This window comes from Schistocerca nitens, chromosome 1 (genome assembly GCF_023898315.1).
Source record: "Schistocerca nitens isolate TAMUIC-IGC-003100 chromosome 1, iqSchNite1.1, whole genome shotgun sequence".
NCBI lineage: Eukaryota > Metazoa > Arthropoda > Insecta > Orthoptera > Acrididae > Schistocerca > Schistocerca nitens.
In genome coordinates this window covers 997478323-997491973 of record NC_064614.1, presented here as the reverse complement: position 1 = coordinate 997491973, position 13651 = coordinate 997478323, and the positions used below count along the sequence as shown (strand labels likewise).

The 13651-nt window shown below is 44.3% G+C and overlaps 1 pseudogene; it reads right to left on the bottom strand.

Annotated features, from left to right (window-relative positions):
* Nucleotides 1-13109: 13109 nt before the first annotated feature.
* Nucleotides 13110-13227, bottom strand: LOC126203444 (5S ribosomal RNA; annotated as a pseudogene).
* Between the last annotated feature and the right edge of the window lie 424 nt (nucleotides 13228-13651).

The following is a 13651-nucleotide window of genomic DNA, read 5'->3' as shown; positions in this document are numbered from 1 at the left end:
TAATTATTACATGTTCTATTTACTTGGCTTGTCACTTTCCATTTTATGAGCATTAGAAAAAAAAATTTCATAAGCATATCTTTCTGTAAAATGCAGTTTATTTCAATAAAAGTTTAATTTCATTGTTGTGTTTTCACATACCTTGAAATAATTTTGCCTTTTCAAGACGTTAAAAAAGGCTCTCATACATCGGGTACCATCAGAGAAATCATGCTGACGGGAATATGAAACAAGTACGTTAGGGACTTGTATGAGTCTCCTACACAGAAAAGATTTCAAAATTCAAACTTTTTTTGGTTGTATGTTTCACATAGATAAATGAAATGCCTATTTTATTCGTAGCTCACCGGTAGCTATAAATCATAGAGTGACTAGCAAACGTTCCTTTGCTGAAATAGCAGTACCGAAGTTTGTGTCTCGTTTTGATATGACGGGCGCTATTAACATCAACAAATACTCAGGATCATTTGAGGACATTCTGCAAAAGTTTTCAAAAGTATCCATGCTCTCGATACAAAGTTCTTGCAAAAGCTTATTACGGGCACCATTTTGCGATCTTCTCATTATCTACTCTCTAACCCAAATACTTCTCTTTTTCACGTTTTGCATTACAATTACAAGAGCAGCAGGATATCTCACCCGCCTACTTGTCATTTTACACTTCGGCCGACACTCGTAGTGGTACTGAAAGCATATGTAAACAGTATCAGCAAGTTGTTGACGCAAGTTCCTTGTCAAAGAACTTGCGGAAGAATCTTGCTTAATTCTTGCGCTGCTGTGTAAACACAGCTGCAAGCGGCTAGCAATAACTTGCAGCAATAACTTCTGCAAGCGACTTGCTAGTGTAAACCCAGCTTTATAAGAGTCGACGGGTATGAAAGGGAAGCAGTGGTTGGGAAGGGAGTCAGACAGGGTTGTAGCCTGTCCCCGATGTTATTTAATCTGTATATTGAGCAAGCAGTAAAAGAAACAAAAGAAAAATTCGGAGTAGGAATTAAAATCCATGAAGAACTTTGAGGTTCGCCGATGACACTGTAATTCTGTCAGAGACAGCAAAGGACTTGGAAGAGCAGCTGAACGGAATGGAAAGTGTCTTGAAAGGAGGATATAAGATAAACATCAACAAAAGCAAAACGAGGATAATGGAATGTAGTCGAATTAAATCGGGTGATGCTGACGGAATTAGATTAGGAAATGAGACACTTAAAGTAGTAAAGGAGTTTTGCTATTTGGGGAGCAAAATAACTGATGATGGTCGAAGTAGAGAGGATATAAAATGTAGACTGGCAATGGCAAGGAAAGCATTTCTGAAGAAGAGAAACTTATTAACATTGATTTAAGTGTCAGGAAGTCGTTTCTGAAAGTATTTGTATGGATTGTAACCATGTATGGAAGTGAAACGTGAACGATAAATAGTTTGGACAAGAAGAGAATAGAAGCTTTAGAAATGTGGTGTTACAGAAGAATGCTGAATATTAGATGGGTAGATCACATCACTTGGTAGGACATATTCTGAGGCATCAAGGGATCATCAATTTACTATTGGAGGGCAGCGTGGAGGGTAAAAATCGTAGAGGGAGACCAAGAGATGAATACACTAAACAGATTCAGAAGGATGTAGGTTGCATTACGTACTGGGAGATGAAGAAACTTGCACCTGACAGAGTAGCATGGAGAACTGCATCAAACCAGTCTCTGGACTGAAGACCAGAACGAACAACTAAATGTTGCAAATCAATCACCACATGTCGCTGCAGCAACGAGGAGTAAGTACCGACGAGAAGAAGGAGCAGGTCATTTTCGTTTTCAAAAAGTAGTGTGAAAGCTGTACATAATTCTTTGCTCACGTATTACGATGTCTTCGGAAAACGAGAAAACTCCCCTATTAAATCAACATCGATACAGATGTGATAATACTGGTTTGTCACATGTCGCTAAGCGGCAGTATACATATAATCATTTTGTGTAGTATTCTCGTAAACTCTCTGAATGCAAGAGCAGAGCTTGTGAATTCTGGCATTCTACCTCGTGTTTCGGCCAGTTGCCGGCCGCGGTGGTCTAGCGGTTCTGGCGCTGCAGTCCGGAACCGCGGGACTGCTACGGTCGCAGGTTCGAATCCTGCCTCGGGCATGGGTGTGTGTGATGTCCTTAGGTTAGTTAGGTTTAAGTAGTTCTAAGTTCTAGGGGACTTATGACCTAAGATGTTGAGTCCCATAGTGCTCAGAGCCATTTGAACCATTTTTCGGCCAGTTGTTGGAATGCGGCGAGATATTCCACCTGCTAGTCTTAGGCAGTGGGCAGGCACTGGCGGAAATCCAGGAGCTTTCCAGCCAGGAACTCCCACAGGTAGTAATGCCTCGAGTAAGCCACCTTAGGTATCTCTTAAGGCAGAGTACATCGAAAGCGCATGAGCCACGTGAGCTCCCGAGAGATCTCAACAAAAGCCCACAGGCTGTCCTAAAAAGCACAAGCAGAGAACAGACCACGTTTCCGTAAACAGCGTGGGAAGCAAGCTGCATTTACACGTCAAGACATTGTTCTACAAATCAAAAGGCGAGTGCAAGTCCACTGCTATCTTTCAGTTTGTTGACAGAGAATACAACAAGCGCTGGAGAAGAAAATTCTGCAAGTTTTCCTTGCATGCAGGAAAAGAGAGGGAGTTTTCAGTTGCCACTGTGGCGAACCTAGTGATTGCCTCTTGTCCTAAGGTAATTTTGAGAACTGCGTCAGAGTATGGAGTCAGTAGTCGATTTTGGTGCAAGCACATGGTTGACGGATCGGGTCCCATCGTTGGAGGGTTGCTGTTCGGTGACCTGCTTCAGCTTGACGCTCCTTTGGCTGTTTTGGAGTAAGTGTCACCTTTGGGGTTTGCGTTGTCTTTGCACTGAATAGCTCACAATTTGCTAGTCTCTTTCGCAACTTATGAGTGCTTTTTATCGTTAGTTCTCTGTCGTGCTGGGATCGAAAGTCGACGTCAACCAGTCTATGTCCCTTTTGTGAGTTCCTCAAACTTTGGAAACTGATCTGCATCTCAACTTAGAGTCTTCCACAGACAACTGGCTGCTTTCTGCAAGGATACAGCGTTTATAAATCCGATATTACCATGCTGATGATTCAGAAAAATCTTAACATTGCACAGATATGTCTCTTAACAATTTTTTGATGAAAACCACTGTATATCAATCCAACTTCATCTTGGCCAATATTAATTAAGAGCAAATAAATTACTATTTTTAAGATAACTTTTGCTCACTATCATTTCCTCCCATAATGTTCTTATGAGGCGGGGTTTTCCATTAAAATTAAATATCGTCAGAAAATTCTAGCTCAAGGAATTGCATTCTCACTGTGACTTTGTTTCCATTGCAATAGATATGCCATAATGAGAAACATATTCTTTTCTTTTAATCAGGAAAGTTAGCTGGATCCTTTTTAATTACATGAAATAAATTTTATTTCGTGGGCAATGAAAATTCAGCTGCATTAGCTCTTAGGAGCTCTCTCACTTTGCCTTTCCTTTACGCTCCTGCGCTATTTTTTCGGCCGAACAATGTTTGTTGCCAAATAGCAGAATTAGAAAACGCTGCGTCCCAATATAGAGGTTTCTCTACAGAATACAGAGTCCCGCCAAAACAGCGACTCACTTTCAGACGCCAATCCTATCTGAAAACTGTCCCCTGCTACAATAAAACGTCCACACCAGCTCTGCGCTCGTGACGTCAGACTTTACAAACCAAACGCACGTCTTCCTACAAAGATTCTAGCCTCACATCAGTGGTCCACAGAAATTAGGAAATACTGATCCCGAGGCTAGCCCATTTCTTTGTTCACCTTCTGTTTACGAAAGCGGCTGATAACAATGTACAAAGCCGATCTGCAAAGCGTGAGAAAACCGTTCTCGCCCACGACTCACAGCGCACCTCCACCCCCTGGTCCCGCAAGGCGGCACGGCGCTGGAAACAGGACAATGGCTTATCAGCGTGCTGGGACGCCTCGGCTGTCCTGTTTCACGAACTCAGTGCCTGTGCCTCCTGGTCGCCGTGCAAAGTGGCGTTTCTCCGTAACATTTCTGCTAGCCCCATCTTAACTCCAATATATCCTTAGTACATCTGTTAATCTGCTTCTCGAATACCGGATTTTACAAGTCATGCAAAAGGCTTTGGAAGTCCGTGAGTATTAATACGAACTTCAGTTAGTGTATTCCATACTAAATGACCTCTCTTAATCACCACTATCTGTGCTGTAAAGATGCAGGCTTCAGTAGGAAATGCAGTTATTTGACATGTGCCACAACAGGGAGTGAAGAAGGCGTATCCGAAGTGAATTGTGACGAATTTCGTTCAGTGCATTACTGTGGATCATGTTTGACGTCATTCCCGTTTCATAAATGGTATGGTAAGTATGATCCCAGGACTGTATTAAGGAAAATGTCGAACGGATGTATCATGTAGTGTACGACAATACGTCAGATTACGCCGTTTTTCGTAGCTTTTTCCCAGTAGAGGGGTTCTTTTACTGTGATTTGCTTGTACACTGCTCAATGCGTTAATGTGACCACCAGCCAAAAGCCTCTGTAACCACCTTCTGCAGTGCGAGATGTGCAGGAAGAGAATCACTGAGGTTTTGGAATGTACCGAAAAGGTAGTGGAGCAATGCCGACTCCAGTGCTGTGGCCATATGGGCTAGGTTTCGCTGCTGGGGATCCATGCGCCAACAGCCTGATCGAGGTAGTCGGACAGATTATGGACTGAGCTTAAGTCCAGAGCGTCTGGTGGCTAGGAGAGTGCGGTAGACTTATTCAGGTGCTCTTCGAATCATGCCCGTAACCTGAGAGCTGTGTGACACGTATTGTTCTGCTGGGAGATGCCATTCACCTGTCATTCATTTTGCACAATTCGCTACTAGTTTTGTCAGTGACCATTATCAAGCTTAGGTGGCATAATGTCACTGACCAAAACTAGTAGCGAATTGTGCAAAATGAACGACAGCTGAAGGTTTCACCATGAATTTTAAGAAGTATTTGGCGGCTGAATATTCCGAGCTGCAAACAAACAAAAGAATGCCACTGTACTGATGAAAAACAAACTGCTGTACAGGGTATCCTCCGGCATGCACCATATGGTGGCTTGTAAAGTATGGATGTAGATGTAGATGTAGGGATGGACATCGTTCCCATGGACAGATGCATACTTGTATTGGTACACTGTGCCTTCCAGAATGACGAGACCACCCAGGGAATGTCACGAAAACATTCCCTAGACCATAACGTTGCCACCTGGTTGCATGGTGTTTGGCTTCAGATGTTTCACGCCATAAGTACCAGTGGCCATCTACCTGATGGAGCATGAAACGTTACTCATCTGAAAAGGCCTCCTGTTGCCATTCAGTAGACGACTAGTCGCCGACGAAGAGCAGTCAGCAAGGGTACATGAACCAGGCGCCTGCTGAAGAGGCCCATTCACTGAACGATCGTTAAGGAGACACTGTTGGTAGCCCCTTGGTTCATCTGTCGCTTGCTCAACAGTTGCACATCTGTTCCCCCATACACATCTCTGCAGCCTTTGTTCATCATTGTGATCTATGGCCCGTGGTGCACCACAGTTGCTAGTCACCGGTTTTGTCACGCACAGTATACATTAACCACGGGAACACGTAAACAGTTTACAAATTTAGCCGTTTTGGAAATGATTCCACCCTTAGCCCAAAAGAAAATGATCATGCCCTTTTGGAGGTCAGATAAATCGCTCCGCTTCCGCATTGCTTCAACGAATGCATTGATAGTGCTGCCACCTCCCGTCTGTGAACGGTTGTTGCACGTTGACGTCAAACATAGGCAGCGGCCACATTAATAGGACCGTGTATTAGCTCCCAAAATTTGTACATTGTCTTTATATAGCTGTGATCAGATATTGGTAAACGTTTCAAGAGATTTCTTATGTATACCGGCATTCTGGAAGCTTCCACTGACAGGGCGTTGTTGGGAGCTGATTTCGTGGCTCCAAGATTTAAGCGGATAGCACTAATGTAGAACATATACTTTCGCGAAGTAGACTTTGGTGTGTTGTTGTATGCGATATTTTCTTAGTCAATTATAGACCGGATCAAGACCCTATAAGGAGTCAAAAGTATAGTCGGGCCAATGCCCCACTAGAACTGAGCAACTGTTCTTTATATACCAAAGCTTCAAAGAAACTGGTATACACGCCTAATAACGTGTAGGGCCCCGCGAGCACTCAGAAGTGCCGCAACACGATGTGGCATGGACTCGACTAATACCTGAAGTAGTGCTGGAGGGAACTAACACCATGAATCCCGCAGAGCCGGTCGGGGTGGCCGAGCGGTTCTAGGCGCTACAGTCTGGAACCGCGCGACCGCTACGGTCGCAGGTTCGAATCCTGCCTCGGGCATGGATGTGTGTGATGTCCTTAGGTTAGTTAGGTTTAAGCAGTTTTAAGTTCTAGGGGACTGATGACCTCAGAAGTTAAGTCCCATAGTGCTCAGAGCCATTTGAACCAGTCCCGCAGAGCTGTCCATAATTCCGTAAGAGTACAAGGGGGTGGAGATTTCTTCTGAACAGCACGTTGCAAGACATCCTAGATATACTCAATACTGTTCATGTCTCGAGAGTTTGGTGGCTAGCGGAAGTGTTTAAACTCATAAGAGTGTTCCTGGAGCCACTTTGCAGCAATTCTGGACGTGTGAGGCGTCGCATTGTCCTGCTGGAAGTGTCCAAGTCAGTCGGAAGGCACAATGGACGTGAATGGATGCAGGTGATCAGACCTGCCAGAGTCGTATCTAGGCTTACCAGGTGTCCCATATCACTCCAAGTGCACACGCCCCTCACTATTACACGGCCTCCACCAGCTTGAACAGTCCCCTGCTGACATGCAGGGTTAATGGATTCGTGAGGTTGTTTCCACACCCGTCACCCGTACACGTCCATCCACTCGATACAATTTGAGACGAGACTCGTCCCACCAGGCGACATGTTTCCAGTCATCAACAGTCCAACGTCGGTATTGACGAGCTCAGGTGAAGCGTAAAGCTTTGCGTCGTGCAGTCATCAAGGGTACTCGAGTGGTGAAAAGCACATATAGATGATGTTTCGTTGAGTGGTTCGAACGCTGACACTTGTTGATGGCCCAGTATTGAAATCTGCTGCAATTTGCGGAAGGGTTGCACTTCTGTCACACTGAACGATTCACTTCAGTCGTCGTTGGTCCCGTTCTTGCAGGATCTTTTTCTGGCTGCAGAAACGTCGGAGATTTCATGTTTTACCGGATTCCTGATATTCACGGTACACCCGTGAAATGGTTGTACGGAAAAATCCCCAATCATCGCTACCTCGGAGATGCTGTGTCCCATCGCTCGTGCGCCGACCATAACACCACGTTCAAATTCACTTAAAGCTTGATAACCTGCCATTGTAGCAGCAGTAAACAATCTAACAACTGCGCCAGCACTTGTTGGTTTATATAGGCGTTGCCGACCGTAGCGTCGCCTTCTGCCTGTTTACATAACTCTGTATTTGAATACGCATGTTTCTTTGGCGCTTCAGTGTTTTGTATCCCGCCTGGAAGGCGGCGCGTGGGTCTGCTCCTGTAAACGGAACGGGTAGAAGTGGATAGTTCCTGTGAAATATTATGGGTGGAGGTTACACTCAACAACCGAGCTAGGTTGCAGCATTAGTTGCAGAACACCTGAGAGAAAATTTGGAATACATTGCACATAAATTTTCTCAGCATATTATAGCCTTAGGTGGAGATTTCAATTTACCAGATATAGACTGGGACACTCAGATGTTTAGGACGGGTGGTAGGGACAGAGCATCGTGTGACATTATACTGAGTGCACTATCCGAAAATTACCTCGAGCAATTAAACAGAGAATCGACTCGTGGAGATAACATCTTGGACCTACTGATAACAAACAGACCCGAACTTTTCGACTCTGTAAGTGCAGAACAGGGAATCAGTGATCATAAGGCCGTTGCAGCATCCCTGAATATGGAAGTTAATATGAATATAAAAAAGGGAGGAAGGTTTACCTGTTTAGCAAGAGTAATAGAAGGCAGATTTCAGACTACCTAACAGATCAAAACGAAAATTTCTGTTCCGACACTGACAATGTTGAGTGTTTATGGAAAAAGTTTAAGGCAATTGTAAATTGCGTTTTAGACTGGTACGTGCCGAGTAAAACTGTGAGGGACAGGAAAAACCCACCGTGGTTCAACAACAAAGTTAGGAAAGCTACTGCGAAAGCAAAGAGAGCTTCACTCCAAGTTTAAACGCAGCCAAAACCTCTCAGACAAACGATGTCAAAGTTAGCGTAAGGAGGGCTATGCGTGAAGCGTTCAGTGAATTCGAAAGTAAAATTCTATGTACCGACTTAACAGAAAATCCTAGGAAGTTCTGGTCTTACGTTAAATCAGTAAGTGGCTCGAAACAGCATATCCAGACACACCGGGATGATGATGGCATTGAAACAGAGGATGACACGCGTAAAGCTGAAATACTAAACACCTTTTTCCAAAATAGAAAAGCAACTGGAATCACTCAACAGAGGAAAGTCCACTGGACCTGACGGGATACCAATTCGTTTCTACACAGAGTACGCGAAAGCAATTGCCCCCCTTCTGACAGCCATGTACCGCAAGTCTCTAGAGGAACGGAAGGTTCCAAATGATTGGAAAAGAGCACAGGTAGTCCCAGTCTTCAAGAAGGGTCGTCGAGCAGATACGCAAAACTATAGACCTATATCTCTGACGTCGATCTGTTGTAGAATTTTAGAACATGTTTTTTGCTCGAGTATCATGTCGTTTTTGGAAACCCAGTATCTACTCTGTAGGAATCAACATGGATTCCGGAAACAGCGATCGTGTGAGACCCAACTAGCTTTATTTGTTCATGAGACCCAGAAAATATTAGATACAGGCTCCCAGGTAGATGCCATTTTGCTTGACTTCCGGAAGGCGTTCGATACAGTTCCGCACTGTCGCCTGATAAACAAAGTAAGAGCCTACGAAATATCAGACCAGCTGTGTGGCTGGATTGAAGAGTTTTTAGCAAACATAACACAGCATGTTGTTATCAATGGAGAGACGTCTACAGACGTTAAAGTAACATTTGGCGTGCCACAGGGGAGTGTTATGGGACCAATGCTTTTCACAATATATATAAATGACCTAGTAGATAGTGTCGGAAGTTCCGTGCGGCTTTTCACGGATGATGCTCTAGTATACAGAGAAGTTGCAGCATTAGAAAATTGTAGCGAAATGCAGGAAGATCTGCAGCGGATAGGCACTTGGTGCAGGGAGTGGCAACTGTCCCTTAACATAGACAAATGTAATGTATTGCGAATACATAGAAAGAAGGATCCTTTATTGTATGATTATATGATAGCGGAACAAACACTGGTAGCAGTTACTTCTGTAAAATATCTGGGAGTATGCGTGCGGAAAGATTTGAAGTGAAATGATCATATAAAATTAATTGTTGGTAAGGCGGGTACCAGGTTGAGATTCATTGGGAGTGTCCTTAGAAAATGTAGTCCATCAACAAAGGAGGTGGCTTACAAAACACTCGTTCGACCTATACTTGAGTATTGCTCAACAGTGTGGGATCCCTACCAGATCGGGTTGACGGAGGAGATAGACAAGATCCAAAGAAGAGCGGCGCGTTTCGTCACAGGGTTATTTGGTAACCGTGATAGCGTTACGGAGATGTTTAGCAAACTCAAGTGGCAGACTCTGCAAGAGAGGCGCTCTGCATCGCGGTGTAGCTTGCTGTCCAGGTTTCGAGAGGGTGCGTTTCTGGATGAGGTATCGAATATATTGCTTCCCCCTACTTATACCTCCCGAGGAGATCACGAATGTAAAATTAGAGAGATTCGAGCGCGCACGGAGGCTTTCAAACAGTCGTTCTTCCCGCGAACCATACGCGACTGGAACAGGAAAGGGAGGTAATGACAGTGGCACGTAAAGTGCCCTCCGCCACACACCGTTGGGTGGCTTGCGGAGTATAAATGTAGATGTAGATGTAGAAACAAGATTTCGTAATCGTAGTTAGACAAAAACAAAGACCAATTTTGCAGCTTTTGTGCCGTACGGGCCGGAACTGGCTTTGACGGGTGGAACAACGACGTCAAAGGCTTGTGGTCGGTGACCAAATAGAACTAGCGACCATACAAAAAAATCATGAAACTTAGTCACTCCATAGACAATAGCTAAAGCTTCTTTCTCGATTTGAGAATAGTTTTGCTGGGCAGAATTTAGGAACTTAGACGCAAAAACGATCGGGCGATCGACAGAATGAATGCGGTGTGAGAGAACCGCTTCAATGCCGTGAGAAGATGCACCGAGAGCCAAAACAACTGGTTTGGAGGGATCGAAAGGAATCAAACAGCGATCACTCAACAAAACAGATTTGAGCTTGTGGAAAGCAGCGTCACTTTCCGAAGACCAAACAAAAGGATCGTTCTTTCACCGAAGGCGACGCAAAGGCGCTGCAATCTGCGCTGCATTTGGTATAAACCGAATAAAATATGTAATTTTGCCCAACACAGACTGAAGTTCTTTCAAGTTCCTGGGCGCTGGCAAGTCTCTAATCGCACTGAGATGTGACGGCGAGGGGTGGATACCCTGTCCGTTAATCATATGTTTCAAATACTGAATCTCAGTTTTAAAAAATTTGCACTTGTTTCTGTTACACTTTAGTCCTGCCTGCAAAAGTACAGTAAATGAGACACGCAAATTCTGCAAATGTTCGTCAGGTGCGCGGCCTGGGCAGGTTTTCCATGGGGCGTTCTCCTCGCTCCCTCACGAGCAATTCGGGCCGCGGGTGGACAGCGTGTCCCAGCAGTTTCGCTGTCCGCCCCCTCAGCTGCGCCGCCCCTAGGTCCCTCCACCCGCCGTCGGAAGCCATACTCAACGACGGTGCACCCTTTCAGTGGGGAGGGATGTGGTATCTATAGCAACGATGCCACGGCGTATTAAAGTTATTAGGTAGTTGGCACTACGACAGACACCGACGACAGCGCCTTCTAGTCGGTGCTGTGCAGCTCTACGAGCTCCGCTCAAGGTTCCTCCCGTTTCATCAAGAGCAGACGGCCTGGAAACATCGATTCAACCTCAGCTTGCTATTGAGACTTGTAACGCAGGAAATGCATATCCTCCTATTTCCATCTATTGTACTATAAATTTTTTCCTTATTTTGTTACCTGAAGATATGACATTTCGGTGCCTTTATATATTGTAATTGTTTTACTATATATATATATATATATATATATATATATATATATATATATATATATATATATATATATATATGCATTTATGGCGATGTATAATTGGTTTGTTTTGTAAATATTATTTGCATTTTTGCGCTCGGTCTGGCCTAGGGAAAACTATGCTATCGAACGATTACATCGATAGGTCGTGTGAAGAACCAAAGTGTGTAGGATCTTTGGCAGTGTGAACTCTGCCGCATGGAGCGCGGGCAGAGCGGAGAGTCTGGCGGGAGTAGTGCGGTGGAGCAGGTGTGATGTGTGACGCTCCCGCGAGTTGCCGCGCTTTCGGGATTTGGCAGCATGTAATTGCGCTCGACTTGCTATGATAGTTTCTGACACGGTGTCGCGGACGGGAAGCATTAGCTGGCGCACATCAAGAGTCCGTTTCGCCTGGTGACCGTGTCGAGAAGAAGGCGCACCAACATCCAGCATCTGCAACAGCGACGGCCGACAATGAGTGACTGTCGCCACCTCCCCGATCGACGACTGCAAACCTTCAATCAACCAACAAGGAAGACTAAAAACACGTGAAGTTTTAGAACTGTATGGCAGACCTCAGCCTTTAAAATTGTTCCATTTGCCCCTTTAAATTACAGCAATGTAGCCTGAACCTCTGTCGCTCATTGTCCCAATTGCATTACCAAGCAGGGTCCCTTCCTTTTCCGGAATGAACCCGAGTGTCGTTCAAATTCAAACGCCAGCATTAAAGTAATATCATTCGATTTCACTGCTTTAATTTCAAAGTTCAGTTAAGGTATTCATGGCTGGCTACAATATTTAGATTACACAAGCACAAATTAAGAGTGCGTGTTTTGTTACCATATTTTAGCTTACCTGTGACTGCAGCTCAGCTTGGTACGCACTAAATTTTACTATTGTTAATTGTTCAGAATCATTTAATTCAAGTTCAAAGTTAAATCTCGTATTTCTAAATTACGTAGATTCAAGTAGCTTTTGAAATGATTGTTGAGGTAGCCCAAGACTAACCTTATTCTATTGAATTTCGTAGTGCTTCAGAAACAAAGTTCACCATTAAATTTCAGTCACTAAATTAACTTTCAATTTTCCGGTTTTATTAATTCTTCTGCTAAATTAAGTCAGAATGTAGCGAAATTTATTACTTCTGACAAAAATTCAGTTTTCACACCAACACGTGTCAACCTTCAGTTGCCACGCTTTTAGTGCTAATTATATGTGCATTAATCTTTCATTTTCAGTTGTTATAGTAATTGTCCATAGGACTGGCGACCGCAATTTTCCCCAAATCTCAAATATCTAATTACCGCCAATTAATTGTTAACGTAATGACTGCACATTTACTTTCTTTATTAATTTTACCCTTTTCCTCAAAATTAATATCCACCAATTTCATTTGCTTTTTTCCTTTCATTTAAATGTAACCCTTTCCTCCCTCTTTACCGACAAATTAGCTTCGGTGACGATTGCTTTTCCCAAATTTCCATTAGGTGCACGCGGTTTAATTTTTGACTATCATTAAGGTCGATAAGTGAGGGGGAGGTTACAGACTATGTACTACTTACGACGGGAATACGGTTTTGCACCTACGGGCTCTTCAGTTGTAAAGTTACGTATGTCATTGACTAACGATTAAATGTAAAGTACTCCGTCTTCAGGCCACGAGTGGCCTACCGGGACCATCCGACCGCCGTGTCATCCTCAGTGGAGGATGCGGACAGGAGGGGCGTGGGGTCAGCACACCGCTCTCCCAGTCGTTATGATGGTATTCTTGACCGAAGCCGCTACTATTCGGTCGAGTAGCTCCTCAATTGGCATCACGAGGCTGAGTGCACCCCGAAAAATGGCAACAGCGCAAGGCGGCCTGGATGGTCACCCATCCAATTGCCTACCACGCCCGACAGCGCTTAACTTCGGTGATCTCACGGGAACCGGTGTATCCACTGCGGCAAGACCGTTGCCTCAATAATTAGATGTGCTTTCATGTAAAAAGCTGTACCGAGAATCTTACCTCACCTACTCCTTCTCACTTCCTACATTCGGCCAACCTTTCAGTTTTCAGGAGCAGATCCACGCGCCGCCTTCCAGGCGGGATACAAAACAGTGTGTGTTTGTTTCAAGTAGAAACTGAGTACGCCAACTCCATGTTAGTTTTCTGTCAAAGTATGCACAGGCAGTTTAACGTGCAGTTGTGTAAGGAATTTGTACTGGCCACGCTGTATTCAGTCGCCAGAGGATTATGCCTTGCCGTCGTGAATATCAGCATTACAAACTTTGTGGTCGATAGAGTAAGTCCACTTCCAAAGTTCTCTTTGCCAAGCATTTCACACGCTTAGTTTATCCTTAACTTTGTCATCCAAAATCCACGGATCATAACCAAATCCAA